Genomic DNA, 26,856 nt, shown 5'->3' on the forward strand with positions numbered 1-26,856 from the left:
TATGTTAATCATGTTGTAAGTAATATGTAATTCATGTGTGTTTGTGTAGGAGTTCTCAAGGAGTTGGGAATCCACCTTTCCTCACGTAATTATTTAAAAAAAAAGAATCACGGCGAGATTGCGTCCGTATAATAGAGAGATCCGGATAAAGGGAGGCCAGATAAGAGAGGTTCAACTGTAGTACATACCAGGTACTCTATAAAAAACAAACAAACAAACAAACAAACAAACAAACAACTAGAAACATAGCAATAATAAACACAATTTATCAAAAATAAAAAGAAAATTTTAGCAGCGTATACAGTATGTTACAAAATTCTTTGCACCTAATCACTTGATATGACACACGACTACTCCCAGAAAAATAAAGTGCACTATAAACTCTCTGCCTGGTTTGACATGTACAAATTATACATGTTCATCTGTACTTCATGAAAAAAAAAAATAATGGGTGGTTTGCTCCTTACTGGCAGAAAAAAAAGAGGCTCCTGACTCTGTTGATATCTTCTTCCCCCCCCCCCCCCATTTTTTTTAATAAAATGGGGGGGGGGGGGATTCGGGGTTGGGGATGGAGCTGTGTATGGTGTGTATACTGTATTAAAGCAAGATATTTTTGCAGCATGAAATTTTTGCAAATTGGAGCCAACCGTCTTTTTCGCGACATGGTATTTTTGTGAACTGCCACTGGCATTCAATGCATGGTGTACCAAAGAATTTTCATGAACATTTTAATCACGCAAATCTTAGCTCTCACGAAATTCGCGAAATTAAATGCATGCAAACATTTCTGGATTTGCAGTAACCTTTTCCTAGTGGCACTGTATGCTGAATGCCTGAGTATGTGGGGACATGTACAGGATGCACAAAAGTGTGGTTGCAGTACATGCAGTTGCTTAGCAAATTTCCACTGAAAGTGTGACATGTGAGGTGAAGAAAGATGGGTTTTTCTCTCTGTTTTGAGAAATTAAATTTGCATCAAAGAATTCTTAAGAATTAATTGATATCAACTGAAATGGATGTGAAGAGAAATGCAATATACAACTTGTACACTGTAAAACGAGGAATGTTCGCATGCATTTTAATTTTGCGAATTGCAAGAATTTCGCGAGCACCAAGATTCGCGAAATTAAAATGCATGCGAAAGTTCTTGTCTACACTATATGCATTGAATGCCAGTGGCAGTTCACGAAAATTTCATGCCGCAAAAAAGGCTGTCAGCTCCAATGCGCTAAAAATTCATGCCACGAATACATGTATATCATGTTTTACAGTACATTCACAAGTTGTTACCCTCATTCATTTTATCAAAGACATCAGGAAACAATATATCCCTCTGTCAAGGGGCATGAAGGGGGGGGGGGGGGGTGGTAGTGGGAGGGAAGGGCATAGATGTTAAAAATTTTGACCTTTCTCAACTTGTTACGACCAAAAAATAAAACCCCAAAAAACCTCATACCAAGTTTTTTTTCACTGAAATCTCAGGACAGGAAGTGTGCTCTCATCATACCTCTCCAGTCGAAGTGCATGTTTACAATCTTAGCGAAACCATCGCCTACATCGTACCACACAGACTGTCAGTCAGCAGGACCAGGAAGTCTTTCACATAAGCAATAAGAAGGTCACTCGTCATTTAAATGGACTGTACAGTACTGGTTGAGGTGAGTATTCAGGTTTATAACATTTTTTTGTGAGATAATGAGAAACCTCTTATGAAATATAAAAGAGCATGTAATTTCAAGAAGGACTCAATGTTTATTTGATGAAAATTGGTTTTCAAATGGCTGAGACATCCAAAAAAGCGATAATAATAAAATGATAATAAAATGCGATCTCTTTGTTTCACCTTGTTTTTGGATATCTCAGTCATTTCAAAACCAATTTTCATCAAACAAACTTTCAATTTCCCTTAGAATTGTATGCTCTTAGACATCTCATAGAGTGGTTTCTCAATATCTCGCAAAATGTTAAAAGCTAAATCCTCACTGTACAGTCCCTCTAAAGGGTCATGGCACAGCATCGTCTGTCACATACACAGGCATAGCAGCTGTTTTCACAAGGACTTCACTGTCATGATATGGCATATGTACCATACAATTTGTACCAATATTTAGACACACACACACACACACAAACACAAAAATAATGATTATCATCCCAAAAGACAGTAGCTACATATTGTACAATACTGCTTTTGAACTGTCAAATTCATTGGTCTACTGACAAGAATTTTCAACTTTTAAAATGTTATCCATCATGGATTAATTTCATGAATGCATTAAAAAAAAGAGCTATCTTTATAGTGCTGTCTATCACTTAATAGCCCATATCACAAACACCCATTTCTTCAGCTTCAAAGACAAGACCTTTCATAGGGGACAGAAATATACTTTCTCTGCCTACAAGATATGTGTGAAGACATTACATCCTAAACCACACAATACAGCACTCATGGGTAGCATTGCAAGTTTGTTTGTTTGTTTCATTTTCAATCAAAGAAGATGGCTGAAGTGTCCTTAATCTGTTCTTCTGCATGCTTCTAAGAAACATACATGTACTGCACTGTTCTTATAAACATTCTGCATAACATCGCTGGTACCAAGATCTCCCTGTAATATGTTGTTCATGTATAGGGCCTACATGTACATGCAATTCATTATGCCCTTCTTTCAGTTAATGAAAGAGAACTGAAATTTGCAGAGCATTATGTTTACTATAAACCCTCTCTACTCCCATGGTTGTGTTCAAGGATACCCCCATCACAGTATCACTTACTTACTGTTCATGCTCTAGTAATGAGAGATGCATGGAATCATCGCTGTATAAGCCTACCCCTCATATTAGAGTATGTACATGTAGCATTTTAAATAATAGAATAAAGCATGCTTGCACACTGACAGAATTGTGTTATAATAATATGAACCATACCTGGTATCTGTGGATGCATTTAATATAGCTCAGAGATTACTTACTCACAAACTAGCTCCTGGAGAAGTGTGACGAGCCTGTTTTATGTGAAGAACGCAAAGTCCTCAGCTCCTACATCATACAGATAATGCTGACTGCTAGGCAAAACACAGTGTACTATGCATAGGCCTACACACTTTATTGTGACAGATACTGCACCACCATGTTCAAACAAAATCCAGGAAAGTTTGATTAAAGTTAACACTTCTTGAAGTTTCTTTGGTATAAAATGCTTTGATTTGTGTTTCATCTTTATACCCTTTTCCCTTTAGGCTTCTGCAGCAGAGGCCAGAACAGTCAATTTAGCACCACTATGTCATATGCTATATTTAGCACCATTCCGCTTGCAGTCAAAACCCAACTATAGAGGGCTATATAAATGACTCGCTCAGTCTCGCAGGCACACTTCTTGCACAGGTGATTCTAGGCAGCACAAGCATGCAGCGCACGCACACACAGACACACACAGGATGAAGACCGTTTTCTGCAGAAGGCTACACACCTTCTGCATTGTACACAATGTATGTACACGCATTACTGACCAGCCGCTTGCTCTGTGCAGATCATTACTACACTGCAAGCTCAGAAGGGTCTTCATACTGCTGTGCTGCGTACCGGTACATTGTACAGTACATTTGTATGCAGCTTTGCAGGCATGCACACACGTGAGTGTGTGTGTGTGAGTACAGTGTATCTGCAAGATACTAGTGTATAATGATAGTTGTCTGTGCGTGAATAGATGATCTCTTTCAGACTCCGCCCATCTGAGTCACAAACAATAGCCACAGTGTGACCTCAAATATGTTGGGGGTGTGGTAGCTGTCTACAGCTTTTACCCCAGCCCATAGTATTTCACCACTACACAATTGTGATTGCATAACTGACACTAGCATTTTACTGCATGTTGCAACTGCACACGAAACACTATATATGTACACACACCCTATGACACACAAAACAGGTACTGGGTACAATATCAAAATATTTGTATAAAAGGATACACACAGTTGATTGATGTACCATCACACCAGAATAGTATGCAGTACAAGTACATATCATCGCTGAGGCGACAAGACCTCGTATCTGAAATTTTGGTGAAAATCACTTTTTTGGATTTATGGTCAGATAATCAGTTCAGTGATGTAGTGTCTAAGTCCTACAATTGTAGCTGTCTTACCCCAAAAATGAAGCCACCATGGCATGTCAAAGGAAAGGCTATCCCATTTGATGCAGTGCTTTGGCTGCCATGTTTTTTGTCCTCCTGAACATTTGACATTTTGTAGATATGAGGTCTTGTCACCCCAGTGACGATATAAATTTGCAAACAAAGACCTCTGGGATAAATGTAGTGATCAAAACACACACACACACACACACACACACACACACACACACACACACACACACACACAAAGTATCGCCTGAACAGCAGATACATGTATGCATTTGGCCTATTTTCATTCCAACAAAATTTTGTAAACTGGGAAAACTGAAGTCCTGGCTACTTGAAACAGTAGCTTTAAAATAGCAACATCAATGTAATCAAATTCTCCACACGGAAATTGTGTACCTGCAGAGCTTTAGAGACTCAATACATTGTATGAGAGCAGATGGACATGACAAACTCGGTTTATTTTTTATAGCAAAACACCCATTGATCATTCTGCATTCACAGATCTACATGTGTTCACCATTTTCATACCGTGTACTTCACTTGATTTGTACATTGTACATACAGGACCTACAATACTGTACTCTGTAGTACATGTAACCACAAGTGGTATACCACTTTTGTACAGGAACACATATGCCAACACAACTACTGTTCACCATTTTCATACCGTGTACTTTACTTGATGATACATACAGGACCTACAATACTGTACTCTGTAGTGCATGTAACCACAAGTGGTATACCACTTTAGTACAGGAACACACATACAATATATATATGCCAACACAACTACTGCATACATGTGCCCAATATGAAAATGTGATTTGTGTACTGCTGTATGCGCCATATACGTTTTGCAAAGGTTTTTATTTTTGCGAATTTCACGAGTCTGGTGCTATCGGTGGATTTAAAATCAAGCAAAACTATGAACTCTGATCCCGACAAGAATGTGACGTGCACGTATACAATGTACAACATTTCTCCATTTAGTATTGTACTCCACTATTGCGAATTCAACCACTCACAAAAATATCGGAAAGTCTCAATCCGCAAAAAAAAAAATACACTCCCTATATACATGGTGATAAAGTATGGCATTAACATGTATGTAAGACACACAACATTTCTTTAATTTTGCTTGACCTTCCTATTTTTTTCTAGTGTGTAAAGAAATTATAGTAACATAATACCACTAAAATCAGTAGGGTCGTCGGTGGAGGAAATACATGGTACACATGTAGGTCCTACAACTTCTGAGAAATCAGAAAACGTTCTGACATTTCACAATTATCAGGAAATGACAGTGCAATGAGAGCGATGTCACAATCAGTGACCTCTAGACAACACATTCTTTCAAAGCATTTGTGGTATGTCTCGATTCTTCCGTTTCAATTTTCAAAATCACAATCAGCTGTGACAGTTTCCAGGATAATGGAGAAATCACTTCACGAGCTTGTTTTCATTGGAACAGAATGAGTGTTCTTGCCGAGAAAATTTTCTGGACTAGCACAAACATAAACAGCTTGTGAAAGCTACTACAGGATGACGATCAGTGTGGAGTCACAACAGTTCGCAATCCAGGATATGTTTAATCAGTCTCAAACTCCTACACCCAATTCCTTCAGCGAGAACACAGCAAAAGTGAGCAACAGATAAAGCCTACTGCACACATACACACTTAGAGTACATATTGTCAGCTGTCAACGAGGGCGCTTTCGCATTCTAAAATTTGAGCGTGGTAAAAAAGTGCCCTCATGGTTTTGATTTTTAACATTTTGCTGAAAAATTTGAAATTGATACTATACTGTAGTGGAGATTGAGCTTTACAACATGACATCAATAACTGAATATCCCCCCCAAAAAACTGCAATGAAGCCCTTCTGTTTCTCAGCTGACGGATATGCACGCGTACAATTTGTACATGTATTGTAAAGACATTTACACTGCTCGCCTAGTACCTCCTTGGTACAACCAAGGAGGTACCAAGGAGGTACTAGGCGAGCCTAGTGCCTCCTTGGTACAACTACCTGTATACATGTATATTGAACTTTCACCCATCATCAGAGACAACTTATCAGCTACTGCACACAACTGTATATTATCTTTTCTTGCCAAGTCCAGAGTTCACAAGAAGTATTTTAATTCTAAAACAAAATGCAGTTGTTGGAAGTACTGTACATTGTTTGATCTGTGTTTGAGTTGGATACCTGTGTCTTCTGATCCTACGTATGTATTCCAATCATAAAATGTCAAAAAGACAATGTCAAACTCTGTCTCAGTTGTGAATTTTAATAGCCTTGTTTTCACTGTGAAATATTTGTCACCTTCAAGCATTGATTAATCAATGTGCATAATGAATATCAATTTGTGTCTTTGATATATCTGACACATTCCTGGTTAATCATTGATTTCTATAAACGTGAGTCCATAACGTTTATCCCTTTGAATACTCTTCCCCCTCATTTTCCATCAAATGTAATGTAAAGCTATGATATTAATGATGTATCAAATGAAAGACTTAACGGTACAACTGTACATAGAAAACACTGACAGTGAAACATAAAGTTCTACAGTAATATTACAATATGTACATTACTTTTCTTTAAAGATAATATAAAGTTTTGGTACCTCAAAAGTTTCCCTGAGTTTCCTTGTCTTAGTTTGTGTTTCAGGTTAAAGTACCTTTCATATAACTAACACTGTGAGACTTACTCGCCCCAAAGTGCTCTCATGTCTTTAGTAATCATGCAATAATGGTTTCGTACCAGAGCAGAGCGGGCTCTGAAAAATTCGAACGAGCCGCTAGTTTGACTCGACGCGGTACCGCGACAATCAATATACACGTATTGTACGAAACCATTATTGCATGATTACTAAGACATGAGAGCACTTTGGGGTGAGTAAGTCTCACAGTGTTAGTTATATGAAAGGTACTTTAACCTGAAACACAAACTAAGACAAGGAAACTCAGGGAAACTTTTGAGGTACCAAAACTGTATATTATCTTTAACGCTTTAGGATAGCAGCTCTACAAAAAATGTGTACTTGAATAACGATATTGGATATCATATACTGTAAAAAAAAAAGAAACAAAGCAAAAGAAGCACACTGAAATAAGAACTCATTATCTTGCATGGTTATGATAACACAGTAGAAGGAAGTGTAATGGTGACTATAACTTTGCACAGGAAATTAGGCACTCTGAGAAAGCTTTTGGAGTCAGACTAATCATGGAGAAACTGACTTCCTACTGTTTACTTCTGGTTTACATCATAACTATCCAAATCACCAAATAATGTTCTTTTAAAAATGAATACCTTTTAGCATAGGGAGACCATGCAATTCGAGGAATGGCCCCACTACTGTAAAGCAAGAATATTAATAGTACTGGCATGAAATTTTAACGAATTGGAGCTACGCTAGTAATGCGAATTGCCACTGGCATCTAATGCTTTGTAGCCAAGAACTTTTGCATGCACTTTGAATCTTTGCAGATCTTGGCTCTCACAAAATTAAAATGCAAGCGAAAATTTCTGGTTTTACAATACTGTAAAAGTGGAAATTTTCTCAGCGTTGAAATATGCGCATTTCGCGCAATTGAAACTAGCGCGAAAATAAGAGCATGCAAATATTTTTGCTTGCCATATGTTCCAGTAGTTGATGTCTTGATTCTGCGGAATTAAAAACACGCAAAACTCTTCTCACCCCGCCGATCGCGAAAAATTAGTCGCGCGAAGATATCCACTTTTACAGTAACTACACTGTACAGAATACTGTATATTTTGGAATCCCCGTAAGACATGGTGCACAGCTTTACATGCGGCACACATGTAACCAAAGAATGTCAACCGGCAAACATACAAACATGGTATAAATGCAATGTACACTTTTTAGGAGGAAGTGAAGGAGAGTGTAGACAGTACAGCAAGTGGAATTTGAAATCAACAGCTGCATTATCTGACACTCCTGAATTAATGTCCTGTAAAGTGGATACACATTCACTATCCCATCCATTCAAGTGTAATTGCATATGGTGGGACAAAAACCCTTTCTATGGCAGTGGATTAAAACTTGAATTTATTTAGTATGTGTTTTCTTTTTTCCTTCAAAGTTGTAGCCAAGTCTTAATTAGAAAGAAAAATTATGAGTTACGTTTTTGATCTTGTAAGTCTTTCGCAATATAAACTGGTTACTGGTGCATATACATGTATAAAGCATAGCAGGTTATTGCAGTATTTTAGGCAGGTTAATTTCCTGAATCAGACATTGGCACTCTATGCAGGATGTGTTGCACCTCTAGCCTGTTGCAACAGGCTACCGTGGTAGTCAAAACACAAACACTGGCAACTGGGCAAGATTTGAAAAGGGAAACTAAAAGGTTCTCAATTTGAATTAACTGAAGTGATGAGCCATCTTTTGCTATACCCATACAATAACATGCACTCTAAATTGTTTTCATGCCCATTGTGGCAACCTCGGTTGAAATTTCATGGCAACAATCTGGGGTTATCCACCTTGGAGTTCAAACATAAATCCCACTAAACATGAGACAACCAGTTACCTGGATTCTGCTTCATGTGCATTTACAGTTTGTATATACCGGTACCATGAATTACTCCTAGTAATATCAAAACATTAGATAGTTAAAATTGTGTACAACAAGCCTATTTCTGCTTGAGAACCTGCCCTGTGTGGCAAATGGGGGCTCACACTGCACTGCAACTACTATAAACATGCTGTACCCACTATCAGTACAGAGTAAGAACCCTTGGTACACAAACAAGTATTGATGATGCTGTACATGGATGTGTACTTTGCCCCCTTGGATCAAACTGTCCCTCTCCTCATACACCATATCCCATTACACACTTGGGTGTACAGTATGGCTATCACACAGATTGGGTAGGCCTACAATGTTGGTGCAAGTCCACCATCTATACAATTCATGTCATGTGGATTGAGTGAATGCAGCAATATTTGTAGAACACATCAGTGAAAGTTTGGGGAAAATCGGACAATCTGTTCAAAAGTTATGAATTTTTAAAGTATCTGCACAGTCACTGCTGGATGAGAAGACTACTAGAGTGTATGATGTCACATGCGGTATTCAAGGAAAATATAAAGAAAAATTCACAAAACTTTACTTTTTGAAAAAAAATGCACATTTCCTTGACTCGTCACTGATGTATTGTAAGGGTAATATTATTCCCCCTTGCCTTCTGAAAGAGGGAAGTCAAGTGTCTTTTATTATGCGAGAAAAGTGAAAATATACAATGTATTGAATTTTCCTTATACTTTCTTTAATCATTATATCGGTAATATTATTCCCCCTTGCCTTCTGAAAGAGGGAAGTCAAGTGTTCTCTTATTATGCGAGAAAAGTGAAAATATACAATGTAATGAATTTTCCTTATACTTTCTTTTTTATATCGTCGTACACATGTGACATCACAGGCTGTAGTAGTCTTTTCATCCAGCAGTGACTAAGCAGAAACTTCAAAAATTCATAACTTTTAAAAGGACTGTCCGATTTTCCTCAAAGTCTTGCTGATGTGTTCTATTACTACGTAATATTGCTGCATTCACTCAATCCACATGTCTATGAAGGTGAACTTGTCCTTTAAATACACACAATCCTCCAGAAGATAAAGCTGCAAATTGTATGTGAGCTAAAATTTTTGCGCATACCAGTAGATATTTTCGCGAACTACTAAAGTACTTGTCGGCTATTTTTCTGTGTTGCTAACCCCCCACTTGGGAAGGTTTAGTGTGTATGTGTAATCATGATTTCACATTTCTCAAAATGAATGAGAATAGTAGGGTAATAGTCACAATGTGTCGTATGTAATTCTGAGTGTGTGTATGGGTGTGTGTGTGTGTGTGTGTGTGTGGGAGGGGGTATGTACACATGTGAATGGTATGTAAATTGTACAATTGTACATGAGTTCCCAGAATTATTTCTTTTGAGACTTGTAAGGTTATTGTACATATGTGGGCAGCATCCATGTATAGGGCCTACATGTACGTATGCATATTTCCTGAAGAAAAAAAAAAGAAGAGATAATACAAGTGTACATCTAGCTTATCATTGCACAAAAGGTAACCATGACACAAAGGCAGAAAAGCCCTGTATACAATAAAGTAAAGTTGACTCCCGGTTCAGTGCTCCTTTCATTTCAGTCATACACTGTACATTGTACATTGTACATGCTGAGGTCAGTGTGAGGACACCTCATGCACTTTAGCAGAGAGGTCAAACTGCCAATATCTCCTAAATCTTCTAGGCCACCCTGTTTATGCAGACTACAATACAGCACACAGGTCTCTTCTCTCTCTCTCTCTCTTTAAAAAAATAATTAATAAATAAATCTAAGAAATATCCCTCACTCGCAAAGTCAGGTGACAATGAGTTCAAGCACAATCACATTTTACTTGCTTTTGGTTCCAGCAAGAAAGTGAGCATGTGGGTTCACAGTAGGCCTATATTTTAAACTTGATAAAAATATAATTCAGCAAATGCAGAAGGGTTGGCGAAACATTATGTGAAAGTTTGAGGAATGCCAGACAGTCTGTTCAGAAGTTATGAATCTTTTATTGGTTTGGTTAATTCCATGTGCTGCCCTCTATAGATGGGAATTCAACAGCAATTAAAATGTACAATAGTATCAAAACCAATACACAGTTGTACATGTTTGAAGAAAACAATAAGTTTCACTAATCTTCATTTTCAGTGAACTTTTCAGAAATTCCCTTCATATTTTTGTTTTGTCCTTCTAAAAACAATTTGAAACATGTCTTACTTTACTTTACTTTACTTTACTTTACTTTACTTTACTTTAATCCATCGATGCAAGTACAAGTAGGTCTGAGCCTGTTCATCGATTGATTGGTGGTCATTTGAATCAATCTTTCAATTATGAGTGGTTCTATGGCAAGGTGTGTGTGTGGAGAGAGAGGATTCAAGACATCTGTTAGTATACTTCAGGGTCATATACAGATGGTAATTTTTTCCAGTAGATGTCTAGTCTGTTTTTGAAATATTAAAAATATGTCATATTATGCTTGTGAACACGGAAAAGTACAATTAACCCTTCGTGTGCCACGTTATTTACCGGTCCATCGGTTTCTAAGTGAAATTTGTGCACATTTGACTCACTGGCACAGAAAGAGTGAATTGTATTGTACCGATACCGAGTACCTACAATGTACATGTACCTTGCAAATTTTTTCTCGGAGCCATACACAAATTACAGAATACATTGTACAATTGTACATTACAGAAGAGGAGGTCTTTTATTGTAAGTTTGTAGAAAATTCTAAAAAGTGTGCAAACAACATGCTCATTAAAATATCAGGAAAACAACATCTGTCTTCAAATGTATCTTCAATACCTTGTACTCAACACCCTGTATTTGCTGAATACAGGCAATGTCTGTGCAGGACATTAAGTGGTGTTTTAACTTTCATGAATTTTGTGAGTCAACTTATATTCACAAATTTAACAACTCATGGAAATATTGCCTCAAATAACACAAATGCATCGTCCATGAATATTTTGTCCAAGGTCGATAGTCACTTTAAGTTTCTCCTAAAAATACATCTGGTACTTTTTTAGTTTTCCTTCGTTGTAGTTCTTGATCATGAAATCAACCACTGGAAAATTGTTTTCATGGTCCAAATTTATTAGACAATTTATTTACACCATACGGCATTACAGCATTCACAGGAAAGGGCTTTGTTGTTTTTTTGATTTCATACCATTACCTTCAAAGTTTTCAACTGTATGCCATCATAGAAATGGTAATGTCATAAATTCTGTTTACAGTCCCTTCAGCTGTTGCAGAGATTGTACTTGATGATGCAGCTGGGATCATTCATTGAAATCATTTGTAAAATATGCTGGAGCATACAATTGTATGATCTCCAATGCACTTTTGAGTATAATGTACAAAGTTTCTTGCTTGTATGGGTGCCAACAATGTGTGTGTGTTTTTTTTCCCAACCTTTTTTGATAGGCGGCAAAGACAGCATGAAAGACGTTGATAAGTAACACAAGAGCACCGATTCAAAAGTGATACTTTCCACTATTAAATGTGCATTATTTCTTTCTGAAGTATTTTGTTTTCAGCACTTTAAAAGTGATACTTCTTCAATGTTTGCTTAAAGGTACAATGTACGAGCAAACACACTGGCATTCACACTAACTTTTATGATCGCTCATCTCATGTGGCGACTTGCTTCACAGATAATGGATGGGTCAAAGTTACTGCGATTAATGCCATTTTTCCCCCTTTCATTTACAGTGGTTTCAGTTTATACTTATTAGGTCTACAGGCACTTGTGTAGTTTTACCAAAGTTGCAATTCTACCCTTGTAGTTGGCTTAGACTTATGGTGTAGTTTGTGGTTTCTGTACAAGTACAAGTACAGTGTAAAGGTAATGCAAGACATTATTAAAAGACTAATTGCGTATAATTGAAACTGAGAGCTGGAGACTCTGAGATGCCAACACAATAACAAGATGATATTGCATGGGGTTTATTCTGCGCTTTATTATGAGTTACAAGCTACAATGTAGTGTAGCTTGTAACTCATACTGAAGCACAGAAACTACCTGTAACATCAGCTTCCATTATTTTTAGACATGCACAGCAGTCTGTAATTCCTTGCTCCACATCATTGGTAAATTATTGTTGTATTGTGATCACTGTGTGAGAAGATCTGAGGGGGGCATTTCATGAAGGAACTTGTCGGATAAAATTTTATCCGACAAGTTCCTTCATAAAATGCCCCCCAGATAAATTTGTATGTGTGTACCATGTACATAAGTCATGCTTCAGTTCTTTTTTTTTAATACTCCTGCACAAATGGAGAAAAGATGGATGAGCAAAGAGCTTCTTTGAAATGAATGGAATCCTACATTATGTATATTGTATCCAGTTTATTGTCTTTTAACTAGGATACAACTGTACAATGTACAATGTACATGTAGAGATATTCAAATGCCAATTTGTCAAGAAGGAAAATCACTCTGTACATTTTAAATAAATTCCTTCATACCCCAAATTACTCACATTCTCATGGAAGGAATAAAACAGTCTTCAACAAAAGCCCCAGTTCCACCATGATGCTCTCGCCACAATTTGGCAATTTTTCAAGCTCTGGTATAATGCACACAATGGAACGCAAGGAGTGGTAAACTTCCGTGCTTCGATCATGACTTTAAATGAATGAATTCTGCATTATATCTTAAGCAGGGAATCACTAATTAACCTGTTGCAGAGGACATATGTCCAATCGTGGCCTTGGCGAAATTTTTCTGTGAAATAATAATAAAAAACCCCAAAAAAATCTTATCCCGATTTGTCAGTCTGTTAGTGTTTATTTCATCTACACAGTTACCATTTAACGAGCTAAACCAGACGCCGTGCGAAGTGTGTATAGCTACCGATTTATGGGCGGCCACTACATGGACACACACACACACACACACACACACAAGCCTTGCCCGCGTAGTTGGTTTGCGCACACAGACATCTTATCCGGTCAATGGATTTGAAATTTGTGTACATGTGATGTGAGCGCATGCGCTGGCCGTCAATTCAGTGTAGCTCTCCCAGGTTCCTCTCGACCAAGTCACATTAAGTCATCAATTTGAACAGAAAGGGACTATTGGCAGAACCAAACGCTGCACGTTACCTGTTGTCAACACTTCAGCTTTACCTGTAAGTTGTCAAATTGAAGAAATTTTTCGATTTTAAGTTGATATTTATCCGTGATACTACCCGTCATGATCCTGAATGCTCCAGTCCGCAGCCCCATTACGCTACGCGTTTGGGGCTGCTGGTCGCAGTTAGGCTAGTCTAGTCTACGAACCCTAACAAAAAGTCGAAGTGCATGAACCAAAAACCCACAAACTAACATCAATCAAACATTTTAAAGGACAAGTTCACCTTCATAAACATAAGGATTGAGAGAATGCAACAGTATTAGTAGAACACATCAGTGAAAGTTTGAGGAAAATTGGACAATCGATGCAAAAGTTATGAATTTTTGAAATTTTTGTGTTGGAACCGCTGGATGAGGAGACTACTACAGCTTGTGAGTCATATGCGTACAACAGTATAAAGAAAATGTAAAAGAAAATTCAACATATTTTCACTTTTCTCGCATAATAAAAGAGCACTTGACTTGCCTCTTTCTAAAAGGAGGGGGAATAATATTACCCATAACATTTGTCGGTAACGAGTCAGGGGAATGTGTACTTTTTTTCAAAAGATGGAATTTTGTGAAATTCTCTTTATATTTTCCTTATATTGTTGTACGCATGTGACATCTAAGTTATTCATACACTGCAGTAGTCTTCTCATCCAGCGGTTACTGCACAAAAACTTCAAAAATTCATAACTTTTGAACGGATTGTCTGATTTTCCTCAAACTTTCAACGATGTGTTCTACTAATATTGCTACATTCTCTCAATCCTTATGTTTATGAAGGTGAACTTGTCCTTTAAGTTGACCAGCAAAATTATTTGACAAGTGACCCTCATCCAGTTGCTGAACAGGCAGGCTTTGCTAAAACAAAAGCTGTTGCCTGTATTGACCGAAAGATCGGTCTGTATCTGTCCGTCGGGGAATGTTCCGCGGAGACTGCGTCTGGCTTCATGGATCCCATCCGTATACAGACCGAAGTCAGTGATCCCGGCTCCTGTGTGGAGCATCGCGCACAGATCAAACGTTACGATAAACCAAATTTCAGACAGCTTTTTTACATTCAAACAAGTTTGACATGACATGACACATTATGCAGCAATATTTGGGGTTAATTTCTCACATTGTGCAATCGAAATACTCACAGTAACTCGGTTATAATGCAGAAATTTCATCCATATCGCAACATCGTCGTTCGCTAGCCGTAAGTCGCCATTTTGAATCTGTAAACCAATCACATGCGAGGTACCCATTTTAGTAAAAAAAAACACTTACGACGTAGAAACTACCTCGCATGTGATTGGCTATTAATAGATTCATACTGTATGTTTCTGCAGTTTGAACGTGACGACGCGACGGGCTGGTTGATGTGTGTTTTACATTGAAAATTCCACTGAAATGTTGGATTATTCATTAATCTGGTGAGTGTAGTGTATTCTTGAATAGTTGATTGAAGTATACAAGCTTAAATTTGCCGACCTAGGGCCGTGAATTAGACGCAATCGAGAAGGGTGAGGTACCTCACCCAATTTTCCATAGAGACAGTGCCACAGTGGTTAAGAATATCCACACAGCAATGGGTACTGCCTACCACTGGTACCTTCCGACAGTTCCGTTTGTCTATGGAGGACAGCGTTAATGGCAAAATGTAAAAGAGTCCTCCGGACAGACGGATCTTTCTGTCTATTGCCTGTATAGTGAGGTGCCCGCACCTCGTCAGGGGCCCGAATACCGTCACCCCGCTTAAAATTGTTTTGAGCGCACTAAACAAAAATGTATGCCCGGGACTGTGTTCTGTACGCTTGAAACTTGGCAGGGCCACCACAACCAAGCAAACTGTGGTGAAAACCGAACAGTTTTTCGTGAAAATCTGAAATTTTCATAGGGCTATAGGAATACGTGTTATAAGTCACCCGCACGCATCTTTTACGTGTATGTCTATGGGAACATCACGGTCACCCGCACACGTCTTTTACGTGCTATGTCTATGGGAGAGCGGGTGACAAGTTGCGGGCCCCTTCCTTCGCGCGCAACTTTTTCGCATCGTTCGCGTTCGACGACGATAGCTGCAAATTTTCAATATCGATCAGTGAACTTGTGATTCCATTGGAATTTTCAGCATTTTTCTTGTATGTGAGTTGGATTTCAAAGAATTTCAGTGGCGAAATGTGATTCAAATATGGGCAAACATCAACTATGACGAGGTGCGGGTCACCCAAGTATACTGCTGTAGTGTAAGTAGAGTCTGTTAAGCAGGCTCCTAACCCGTGCCGTGGAGTTAGAAGTAGAACTAGAAGTAGAAGTGACACTGAAAGTTAGTTTCATCATGTCATGTGGTGCTATAGATGAAACTTTATGGTCGTCGTTTCTTGAAATAAAGAGTAGAATAGGCCCTAACGTTAGTAAGTGCAAGATCAGTCAACGAGATTTGCCCTGCAGTGCAGTGCAGTGTTGGTGGCCGACCTTCACAGGGAAAGATACACAGCCAACGACACGATCACCACACACCACATACATTCCAATGGGAGTGTCCCACAAGCATTCATTCACTTCCTCCTCAATACCTTGTATCTGATCACTAAACAATGCGTTACTTTAACAACTAATCTTTCATATAATCATAAAGTAAAATGCAGAAATATATACACATAATATCGTTGTCATACTCACCACAATGGCTTGATATTCTGTGCGCCAGTTCGTTAGTTATTTCCGTACTTTTTGTCTCATTCAGAAACTCATACACACATCAATCTTGCTCATACATGGCACGTACGTTTCGGTGTTTTACGGTGCAGGTAGTAGTACGAGAGCAGAGAAGCACACGCGCATCCATAAAGAGTGCGGTACATAGGCACATACACAGATGATCAGCAGATCGCTGAAAACATTTAACCGCGGCGCAGCGCACGAGAAACGGAGCAGAGGGCGGCTAGCGGTGGGTGGTCATAGTGCAGTGGGCTGTGATTTTATTGCGCACACACGATAACACGTACTTTCTACGTACGCCCCACCGACCGGTTCGGTGGTACGCGCCCGCAGCAGCAGAGGTTCGTTGGTTGATGAACGGACGTGCAAAATGGACGTCTTATCACGCGCGCGTTTTGTACAACGTTCACCAAGAGATGGCGGCAAAAATATTGCATTATCCGATTTCAGCAGCTGGTCAGGAGTTGGGAGGTCTTGGATCATCATGCTTTCTTCTACTCAACACGCTGTTTCAAGAAAATTATGTTTTGTTTTTGCAGGAAATATTGGCATAACGAACGATTTTTCTCAAAAAGAGGGTGAATAAGGAACTTTCAGATAAAGAGCTCAATGGCTTCATCGACATCGTACTATCTTTTCGCTGTTTTGCTAATAGACAACGCCTGAAATGAAATCCCGACAAATTATTTTGTAAGTACAACAAACATCCATTATTTTGTAACCAGAGGAAGGAAAAAAAACACCAACCAAACAAACAAACACTCAAAACTACTGGCCAGTAGACAGGTTCAGTCTTCATTCCTTCAAAAGATTTAGAATTAAAGCGGCCGATACAAGCGTTCATAGTCTCCGAGCGATGCGTTCCAACAGCCGCACATTATCATAGACAAGCGGTTGGACGACAGTTTTCAGACAGAGGTATACGTATACGGTTGTTCAAGTAAAGGCTTAAAAAAGTGTTGCTCCAATCCTTGATTTCGGTAAGCCGAAACAACTCCCCGTTTGTAGATGTATCCGATGTACAATACTTAGTATCCTTTCTGCAAATGACTTCAATCTGAACAGATTTCTCAAATCACCTCGTCTGGCTCAGGGCTGGCCCATCGGGAAGGGGGGGGGGGGGGCTAGCCTTTTACACAATACATAGGAAAACATAGGGTGTAACCACTTTGGGCCTCCATTTTTTTTTTCTTTTTTTACCCCGGAAGTGGCACCAGCAAAAATATGATGTGGTTAAGATTTTGCCGATTGCAACTATGAGTACTCTCCTCAGTAGGTGCGGAATCTCTCAATCTCTTTGCGGAGGCATTGTTTACGTAACAATGTCGGATGTACTAAGATCGCAAGTACATTGTATTCGCGAAGGGTACGCGCTCTTCCTTTGATGACGTAGTTGCGCACCACTCAATGCGTTTGTAGAATATCTCCATAGAAACAAACAGCTAATGCGCATTGATGTCATGTTCAATTCAAGTCTACAGCGGCTGCGATTTTGTGAAACATCTGCACTGGCAAACACTGCAAAGAAGAAAGACAAAATATACGAAAATTGCGAGTTTTATTAGTAGACATCGTTGAGGGATTTACAAGATGGCAAGTCGGGTGATTTTAGTTTTGGCAGTGTTACCGGTGATCCTTGCACTAACAGGTAAGCAGTAAGATGTAATGTTAGGCCTATAGTATTACCGGCAACAGGTTATAAATCAACACGCAGATACACTTTACTTACACAGTGAAGACTCTCTGAAGTTATTTGCATTACAGACGATCGTAGCCGTAGGCAATGAATTTACTAGGCAATCCAATAACATGTCAGTGTAGACAACTCTATTGTTAGAGTATTAAAGGTCTTAGATAAGAATACCTAGTAGAAGTCTAGATCTAGACTAGACTCTCTATTATAGAAAACAATCCCTAAAACTCTTTTTCGTACAGGCCAGTGAAAAACCTGATATTGATAAGAATATCATTCATAAACATTCTAAATTTCTAACTGATGAAAATTACTAACGTTAAAACTCTCCTTTTGGTTTCTAGCCCTTGAGAGCTCTCATGGTAGATTCTCCTAGGCATTATAAATCAGTCCAACTGTAGTGTTAATAGACAAATAATCGAGTGTCAGTGTTATGCCTAATGGTTAGGATTATAAAAACCTCCTCTGTTCTTACGTTAGAACTATTAAACACCAACACGCAACAGGTTACTGTCCCCTGTAAACTAGTGACAGTAGTGTCTTGTACTTTGTTGTAGTGACTCTATGTCAGTCTCTGTCTAGAGAAAAGTTGTTTAATGAATTACCTGAATTACCGGTAGGGACCTACCTATGATATTACACTATGATGACGCCCAGTAACTAAGTTGAAGACTTAGTTTAGAGGGCCATTCAGAGGATTCAATCCTGGGCCTGATGAGTTCCATGTGATGTATCCACGCACTGGTGGTCAGTTTATGCAATCTACTTCTTAAATTAAATTAAAATATTTTGTTATGTTTCTGTTTCCGGTGATCGTTGAGCTTCGACTTGAAGCTGTTACTACTACTAGTGTTAGGTTCTAACCCTTTTTTATGCCAATGAGTCAAATATGCACAAATTTCACACAAAGTAAACCTATGGACAGAAAATACATGTGGCATACAGAGGGTTAACTGATGTTGCCTCAACCGCTTCCGCACAAAGTTCGACACCTTCCTTTACACAACTTAGAGTCTAACTCACTTCTAACTGAATCTGCAAGACATAGAGAAAGGTCTAACGGTTAGGTCTAAACCGTCTAGCTAGATGTTCTTAACTTTAGGGGCTAATTGGATATCTAGAGTAGATATCAGCTAGCTTTCTGTCCCATTTTTTGTTTTCTTGCATTGCGTGTTGTGGAAATGCATGATCTGGATGAGAATCTACTTCTAACGTTACCGTGTATTCCCCCATCTCCATCATCCATGTTTCTTTCTTTATCACTCCACAGGTTCATTATCATATGCACAGACTGTAGATGGTAAGCAAATCTTCATCATTTTCTTATATTCAAACACTTCTATTTGCTTTAATTCAACGCTCATATTCTTTCACTCTTTGTTGATTTATTTTGTATTTCGGATGTAAGAGCTCTAACTTTAGACAGACAGAACAAAACATACTAGATATATCCACATCCATGTATTTGTATCTTTCTACTAGGCACAGTGCTGCATAGATTTGTTGAAAAAAATAAAAGATCACGTTTAGAAATAGATGCTAGATTATTAGATATTTTTTAATATCTAAAATGAAAATGAAAATGAATGAATGAATGAATGAATGAATGAATGAATGAATGAATGAATGCTGTGAACAGTGGTAGTACATGACTCGTGAGTCGTTCTCGTAGGCAAACATTCTCAGATCTGGGGGTGTTTCATAAAGCTGTTCGTAAAGTTACGAACAACTTACGAGCGACTGGTGATCAGTTCTTGTGCTGAATTATGGAAATTCTGATAAGTATAGCACCAGAATTGATCACCAGTCGCTCGTAAGCTGTTCGTAACTTTATGAACAGCTTTATGAAACAGTGCCCTCTCACTATCTAACCCTATCACTAACCAGTATCTAGTGGGGGGGGGGGGGGGGGGGGGGTAATTGTTTTCTGAAACCGTCTAGACCCTTTCAGTTTCCCTATCAGTGCCTATAATAATAATGAATATAATAATAATAATAATAATAATAATAATAATGATAATAATGATTATGACAATAACAACAATAATGATAATAATAATATTAATAATAATAATGATAATAATAATTATGACAATAACAATAATAATGATAATAATAATAATAATAATAATTATGACAATAATAATAATAATAATAGAGAGACTCTTATAAAGCGCTCATTCTACCTAAAAGGATTCTCATGGCGCTGTAGAACAAAGTATATGCATCACGTTACAACAGAGTATCACAGAAGATATAAGAACAATGAACAAATCAACTATCAACTATCAACCCTGATGATTGTTTTAAATGTATATGCCATGGCTTTGAGCATTTAGTTCGCGGCTGTTTGTCCCTTCTCTGTTTCTATTCGTTTCTGCATTACACTGTAAATGACATTTACTGGTAATGATAGTGTTTAGAGGGGAATTGGTTCCAAGATTACAACGATTTCCAGTAATTCATAGACGATAGACCTAGACAGTCTAGAGATTTTAGTTATAAAAAAAAAAATCAGGTGGGTGATAGAGGTGACGGCAAAATGTTTGTGATCATGCATGTCCGTTTGATTCGCTGGACATGCATGATGCTGGAGTGTGATTGTGCTTTCTGACGTATTAACATCATTTATTGTTTCCATCTCTCCACACAGATCTTGTAACAGGCAGTACAGGTAAGTTTTGCTCTGATGACGATGATCAGTTTTGATTGTCTTGGTCACAGTCCCAGGATAGATACCATGCAGTACTCTAATTCGTGTACATGCACTACATTGTAGCAACCCTCACAAATCCAAGTTCTCGGTAGGTGAACTCTACAATGATTGAAACTTGGGATGGCGAAATTTTCATGACCACAGCTAAGCAGGAACTAATTTGAATTGTGGGCATTGATGGTAGTTGCCATGGTATCTGCAATTATTCCAGTGACAATATATCTGGCCATCTCTGAACGAAAATGGCTCTTATTGACATGGGAGTATACTTTATGAGACACTGCTTCTGCGTCGAGGTAGCTACAGTCAAACCTGTCTATAATAGCGGCCACCAGAGGGAGAAGAAAAGAGTGGCCGTTATTAACAGGTGGCCGCTATACGCATGGTCTTTAACATGGCTTTTCCGGGAGGGGTGGGGTGGGTTTTTTGGTGACCGTATAGTGATACGACAGGTGGTTGCTATAGACAGGAGGCCGCTAGGGCAGGTTTGACTGTATCTGTTTGAAAGTGGATCATAGCCCTTTTATCTCTTGTACAGGAAAATGAACCTAGGCATAATTTGTTTAAAGCTGTGGATCCTCAACACAAATGAACACTTGCACCAGCTCTGCGATGAAGGGCAGATATATCAGAAACCATAGCATGAAATGATTTCACTGTAATTTGCACAAAACATTGTAGGTTGTCTCAATTTTTCTACGCTGATTTTCAACTATCATTGTATGCAGCAGCTCAGTTATACTTTGACTTATCAAAGCGACGGTATAGCTCCAGAATGATTAAACAAAATGCTGTATCTACTAAGGACCCGAAAGGGCTTCTTTTTGGAAATTTGAAATAACTGAACGTAATGTGTTTTCATCGTTGCTCATCTCATTTTCAGACGCTCCCGATGGTAAGTTTATTGCTTTGCTTTGGTTTATATTGTTATTTCTTAAAGATCCCGTCAATGCCCTGAAGCTCCAGCTGTTTAGAAATATGCAACAATTAATCACTTGAATTCATATGACTTTGGCATTTGACTACAGAAATGTTAAGACTCGACGTCATGCAATCGGCACATGCATTTTGTATGTCTATCATTTCTATGTATGTATGCTACAATGTATGTGTGTGCTTTGCATAATATGTATAATGTATTGATGTAACCGGATATGCATTCAAACATACCAATTATCAATTGGCACATATTATCTATACACCCGTATATATCAATTATGCGCACATAATGACTTATACAGATTAATATTTCTTTGATATTATATATTTATGACAATGATAGTGACATTGTATTGATGTATATCTTTTGTATGTCTATTATGTCTATGTATTTAGGCCAATGTTACAACACATGCGTGTGCTTTGTATATTATGTATGTAACCGGATATGCATGCAAACAAAACAAATTTCCAGAAACGGACAATAAAATTGAACTGAACTGAACTGAACTGAACTGGTGTTCGATGGATATGTAATATTACAATGTTAATGTCAGAAAGAAGATGCCAGTTTAATCAGTTTTTTTTTGAAGTATATGTATGCATGATTCTAAAAGACTTTTACGACTTTTTATCTCAAGCCTCGACTGCATTTGTGTTTCATTCAACAAATGCATGGAATTTGGTATCCAGTCGCACAAAATCAACTAACAAATGCAATAGGCCATCATTAATGATCATGCAAGCCACTCACTTACTGTATCTGAAAGACTACACAGAGATTTGTAATTATTTCTTTTATCATCATCATCATCTCTTTTTTTTCTTGAAGTTAAGCTATTATCATAGAAAGTTCTAGAAGCTAATCCCTTCCACTTACCTTTAGGAAATTACGAGTATTCCGCCATCCATGGAAAATTCTGTTTGTTTGTTTGTTTGTTTTGGTGTTTTTTTAATAGTCTATGTTTACTTTGAAATGAATATCAAGTCATGGATATTGTTGTTTTTCCTCCCAACTTTCAGATGTAGCACAAACTCTTCCACCGGGTAAGTTGATAAAATTGTGTCTCATCACCGTCCGATGTGTCTCTGTGTCTGTGTCTGTGTCTACTTCCGTTCCTTCACGTTTTTTTCCTATCATTGCCTATCGTACGTTCGATTTATTGAGTGGCGTACATTTTTACAAGCTGTCTCTTACGTGGGCCTCTCCTTTCCAATAACACAATTATTTCGGAAAAAAAATAGCTTCATATGTAAATGTTTATATGTTGTAATACATTGTATGTTTTGTTTTCCTTGTACTTGTATCTAGAACAAAAATAATTATGATATTGGAAATCAAACTTAAATTGAATTGATATCCTCCCCTTCTCACCTCGTTCTCCATTGTTCTTCCTGATATTTCTTTCTTTCCGTATATAAAGTCGATTATCAGTTGGAAATGATTGATAAGTTTCTTTAAACTATTTCACAAGATTTCAAAAGCATTCAAATTTGTTGTCATACAAGTTTCATCTGGCTGTAGCAAATCCTTACAAGCAATTCATGACAATTTTGATAATATAAACGCGGGGCATCGCTCTTCTCTCGCAACTTGAGTTCAAGATATTCTTTCAAAGACGCGCTCATTTCGCACTTCGTGATTGTAAAATTGCCTGCAGCTTGAAGATTTGGTTGAAGCAAATAACCTGATAAATGAACATAATGAACTTAAGAGAGAAGCTATGCAGAATTGCGTGGCATCAATTCCGTAGATAGTATCCTTGATCTACTAGTACTTGCTCATTGCTATATTGTAATTGTATGGATAGAAATGATAAGCGACAGTTTCTTATGGCTTTATTGCTCTGCCTCTTTCCTCATGCACGTCACAACTGTCGACTCGCTGAGTAGAAGTCGGTAAGTATACAAAACTGCTTATTAGCAATTTGAATTACAGGTAAAATACATCAGGCAGAAAAATAAAGCCACTAAAGAAAGACGACGTGAAAAAGATCTGAGCTCATTCAAAATCAATTGATCAGACTTGAGAATTTGGATATCGTTTAAGTGCTTGTTCAGGGACGCAGTGTTATTTGTTTCATGACATATTATTGCTACACACATTTCAAAATTTTCAATCATTTCAATCATTTCAATCATTTTTCCCCTGTTCGTACAGTTTTAGCCCTCAAGACAATAACATCGACCGGCCCTTCTTTCTGGAATGAGTTAGATTCGGTTCGGTTGCAATCAAGTTCTTTAAGTTCCTTTAAGCAAAATCTCAAAGCCCATTTTCTAAAATCCTATGTTTAATTATTTTGCCGTAACCATTTGAAATGTCTGCATACTCAAATGATGCCTCGCTCGGATGACTTCAGTAGTTTGATTAACTAGCTACTTTTATAGCATTTAAACCATAGGTTTAGTCAAAAACATAATACTATACTTTGTGCATTCCGTAAACTTTATAATATTCTCGATATCTTGTATTTTTGCATGTTACGTCACTTTTGAAATTGATATACTGTACTAAAAGCCTGTTACATTTTTGGAACCCACATCCTACAAGCTTTGCTTTTTAGTGGGTTCCTCATATTACACGCCAATTATACGTCCTTATCCATTTGTGCAATTTTGGTTCAAACTGACCATTGTGTTAAAAACATTTCTTTTTCAAAATCAAATGGAATATATAATTTGTATGAAATGTGGAATATGGAACATGAATAAAAAAAAAAAAATAATAATAATTTGCTTACAAAAAGAAGGCATCAATTGGGAAACTCCGGATGCAAGATCTCATTGGGAACCCCCCCCCCCCCCAAAAAAAAAAAAAAAAAAAAAAAAAAAAAAACAGTATAATAGTACCATACACAACAAAATGGAGGCGGTAAAGGGCTTTCGATTTATAAATGCATTTGTCTGCGACGAAGGTTGACGAAATTGAATTCTTAGAATCATAGACAGTCTATCATGCAATGAGTCCGAGATATTTTTTTCAATGCGATATGATATCTAAGCAGGAGTGAAGATGACTTTATTATTCTCAACCTTGTAGGAAATCTGTATGATTTTCCTCTGCTGAGTTTGGGTAGGTAAACTAGCAGTTATAACCAACATGGTGTATAGTGTTTTAGAAGATCAAGGAACATTTAGAATGCTTGATCTCAAATGAATAATGTTATTATCGTATAGTTTTCGTCATGCATTTCTGCTAAGGAAAATGACTACTGCTGTACATAAAATGGGTACAGAATATAGCTACGGTGTTTGCAGAATAATAGCTATGAGCAGCATCTATATGGGTACGTAGATCTAAAACCACGATCGTTTCGTCCAATGCAGCACGTGCAACGAGATTCCGATGTTACACCTGCCAAGACTCATACGACAATGTGCAGTGTAACGGTCGTATGGTGAGTAGAGATGTTTTAGCGTTGATATTTTCTTGTGAATTGAAAAAGATCTGTATGTAAATAAACGAACTAATGAATAAAAGATAAACAGCGGACCAACCTACTACTACATATGTAGTATCTTCCACCATGACATATACCCTTTCAGTAATGTATAATGCACGCACTGTTAACGAGAGCTGCCCTTAACAACCATCTTCCTAAGCACAGCTTGACTAAGAAGATGGTTTCAGACAAAGAGATAAAATGTCTTTGGTCCCATATAAACTTTCCAATATATCAATTCACGTCATGTTTTCAGCAGCCATCAGACACACATGTCGGGTTGAAATGACTGTATTTGCGCCCTGTTCATGCCTATTTCTGTTTCGAGAAACTGCACGCATGCAAACTTCTTGCGCATACATTATGAATATATTCGAGAAAATTATTTGATCTACATGTAGGTTACTAGAACTCGATTTCTATAACAAATAATGTTCCTTCTCTCTACTTATTCCATATATTCATTGATTATGCATTTGACTTCTGCAAAAAGAAGTGAAGGATATCCCCTCGCCCGCATGTTGGCATGTGTTTGTGCACGGATTTGGATACATCATAACAAATGACTCGCATGGTAATTACTGCCGAATAAGTAAACAAATCAACAGACACGACTTATGTGCAGTCATGGAGAGTAATTCTTCAAATAATACTAGTATTCAGTAACTCCTGCGCCTCCAACATTAACTTATCGCAGCTGCAAGAGTGTGCAGTCGAAGGCATGTTTAATAACAATTTTGGCTATGTTTCAGGCTTTAAAGAGTTTGTTTCATCTTCATCTTAACCCCCCCCCCACCCCCACCCCCCCCCCCCCAAACCAGGAATCTGAGAATGGAACGGCCGTTTATTGCCCAAACGCTCGTGATACTTGCTACACGACGATCCAGATGAATCCGGAGGGTGACGGCTTTATGATTCGCAAGGGATGCATGGACCTGGTGAGGATGTCATTAGACTACAAACATAATCGAACTTATTTACTAGCAGAACTATCAATTATTGTTTTGTGATCCATAACTGCAAACAATCCCACCAAGCGCAGTCGAAATGTGTGAGCAGCAACCCTGTGTTCATTCTTTAAAATGGTAAGATTCGAAGGTGCAGATATATATTTCCATGTATCCTCATTTCGTCAACATAATTCACCAATGATATTCGTATTGCTTGCCCGTTGTCTATCCCGGCTACAAACAAACAAACAAACAAACAAAAAGAAAACACGCTCGATTGTAATGCGGATAACGACACACCATAATAAGTGAAGTAGCTCGTAAACGGTTGTAAATTTGAGTAGATATGGGCACCCATGCCTTGTGCAAAAATGGTTGTGGGGGGAGATTGACAAGAAAATGATGATGATTTCAGACCGGAAAGCAGCATAATGGGCATCTCGACAGAAGTGACGATAATGTAAATAAAAAGCACATGACTCACTCAAAATCTACCATATTATACAAATGAATGCGTACAATTGATAAATGTATTGGTACATGGTCAACACCACAAACT

The 26,856-nt window shown here is 37.9% G+C and overlaps 1 protein-coding gene across 1 annotated transcript in view; it reads right to left on the reverse strand.

The window, feature by feature from the left end:
• The window catches only part of LOC139743968 (cdc42 homolog), a 32,862-nt gene extending 16,116 nt beyond the window's left edge, over positions 1 to 16,746 (reverse strand). Inside the window, exon 1 of the mRNA XM_071654434.1 lies at positions 16,518 to 16,746. The gene's annotated coding sequence lies outside the window, so the exon portion shown is untranslated. The remainder of the gene's footprint in view (positions 1 to 16,517) is intronic.
• Positions 16,747 to 26,856: the final 10,110 nt, after the last annotated feature.

Source organism: Diadema antillarum, unplaced genomic scaffold, assembly GCF_040938485.1.
Source record: "Diadema antillarum isolate AM-2024a unplaced genomic scaffold, OU_Dant_1.0 seq00001125_RagTag, whole genome shotgun sequence".
Taxonomy (NCBI): Eukaryota; Metazoa; Echinodermata; class Echinoidea; order Diadematoida; family Diadematidae; genus Diadema; species Diadema antillarum.